A 2,530-nucleotide genomic window follows, 5' to 3' on the forward strand; every position below is an offset into this window, starting at 1 on the left:
ATGGTACTTGCAGAAATTGTACAGTAGTTTATCAGCTTTGGCTAATTATGCTGTTACATTCTTGGAATACTCATTTTGAAGAAATATCTTTTCTGAATATTCTCACATGTTTCATCCTGTGAGTCTCTCTTGAAAATGAGTTCATCCTTGGTACAAGATAAAATATGTGAGAGCCCTCTGGTTTGTCCTTCATTTTGCCAGTTGTACTAATAGTGAATTTTGTGCGGAGAGGCACATGACCAGGGATTTGACATCCCTTTTTAACGTGACAACGTTCAGATTGGCTCTGTCAGGTATATGAGAAGCTACAGTACATGGTGAAACCTTTTGGCCTATCAGATGGAGCCAGGATTCCATGGGCTTGAATGATGAGTGAATGGAAGCTTGGCCAGTTGAAATGGACAAACTTTGGCAGCCAGGACACTTCTACTTCTCACCCAGCGCTAGGGTAAGAAAGGAGGTCCATATGATGATGACAAATAGTAAAGAGGAAAAAAAAAGTGTTATATAGTACATATTTCTTGGATCTGCAGATAACAGAAATGTCAAAATTATTGCTGCACAAGCTTCCATTTTCAGTTTCATGTGGAAAAAGAGTCATGATGATGATGATTGAATGTTTTAGTATCATAAGCCATAGTTGTATTTCTTGCAGGTATCAAGAGCACTCCAGATATAGTCTAAGATTCATAAAGCTGGCAAATGGATGCCTGGTGGTCTAGTGGGTTAAGGTACTCCAACCATAAATCTCAGAACTGAGTAGCCTAGCCCCAGTGCCGCTGATGGAACAATAAAGGATTAAATGATGGATGGGTAGATGAATAAAAGACACAGAAGTCAAGCAACATGCTCATTTCAATTAACCCTTCATTTATTAGGGGCATCCCTCAGGGGAATGAAATACCAAGGGACACCATATATTCAAACAGCTTATGAGGCTCTCCAGCACCTTTTCCCTACCAATTTATTTCTACACATGACACAGGAAGATCTTGAGTGTGATTCTTTGTTCAATCAGGCCGTTGGATACACTCTTCCTCTAGCCACACCCATGCATTTGATGTAAAGAATTATGACCTTGTGGTATTATTTTATTGTTATCCATACTCACCTCCCCTACACCGGTGAGAAAAAAAAGACAGATGTCAAGTTTGTTTTCCTCTTGCTCCTGTTCACTTAACAGTACAATTAGGAACCTCAATGAAAATTTGGTTGTTGCATTTTGTATTTGAAGGGAAACTTGAAATTGATCAGAAACTGATTAAATGCCTTAATTAACCTTCGTGCATTTGATTGGAATTAGTCCTAAACATTCTCGTTCAGCAAATAGCATGTTCACTGTTTGGACTCCCAACATATGTACCTGAGTGAAAGATTTATCACCTTGGCAAGAAATGGGGGCAGGGGTCGGTAGGAAAACTCTGTAGAACAGTAGCGAACTTTTTGGGGTATCTCAGCCAATTTTGAAGTTACAAGAAAGATAGACGCCAAATTGGAAATCGCATGAAACCCTCAATTATTATTTCACAGACAACTCGTAATTCCCAATAGTTTTTCCATAAATCGAGGAAACAGTTTTTTTTATAAGGCAGAATAGCATAACAGCCCGCTGCGCACGAAGTAATGGTCTAAGGTTGCATGAGCAGCGCAGTAGTATTTTCCGAAGACTGCTGAGAGGAACCAGGTTTTGCCTTTTCAAAACAAAGAATGCCTTCTGTTTGGCTTTTTTTTTTTTTCCAAACTAATACAATACCCTAATCGACGAGGGAAACCCTGAATTTCTGATTTCTGAATTGAATTGGAGCACACCAAAAGCTTTGGTGAGAGTAATTTTTGTGAGTGAGCTAAAAGCAAAGTCATTATTAACCTACTAGGTCCCAAGCCCCAGACCTAAAATTAATACATGAGGAGTATTGGTTCTAGGAAGTGTGAAGGAATATTTTTGGTGTAATTTAATAAGTTCTTTTTAGCATTTCTGGTCAGGAAGTCAGAGAAAGATGATGAACCACATGAGACAATCTTCAGCACTGCCTGACTTGCTCGTTTGAACACATTCTACACTTTCAGTATTGACGCCTATTACATGTTATTTACTTCTGTGTCAATTAAATAAAGTATAAGTGCATAATACAGTGAAATGGGCAAAACAGTCTTTAAATTAAAAAGTAATCCTTACAAAGCTTCCTAAACTAACGAGACTTCAGCCATCCTGCAGTGCTCTGTCTACTCTAACCTGGCCTAAACTTGCTCTCTCTCCTTCTCAAATGTTGAATTGTAACAACAGTATGGTATCTATCTATCTATCTATCTATCTATAGCCCGACGCCCTAATCCCGCAAAGGGTGGCCGCAGACAAAACGTCTCCAAGTCACTCTGTCACCCACCATTTGACTCCCCTCCCCCCAACTCACCCCCCCCTCCCTCATATACCACATGAATATAATTCCACTCAAAAAAGTACTATGGAAAGGATGTAGAGCTGTAGTTTTGTCATATGCCACTGAGCAATTTGAAAGAAGCTGCAAAAGGA

The sequence above is a fragment of the Coenobita brevimanus genome, chromosome 80, assembly GCF_032717465.1.
Source record: "Coenobita brevimanus isolate Jiangsu-jjx chromosome 80, ASM3271746v2, whole genome shotgun sequence".
NCBI lineage: Eukaryota > Metazoa > Arthropoda > Malacostraca > Decapoda > Coenobitidae > Coenobita > Coenobita brevimanus.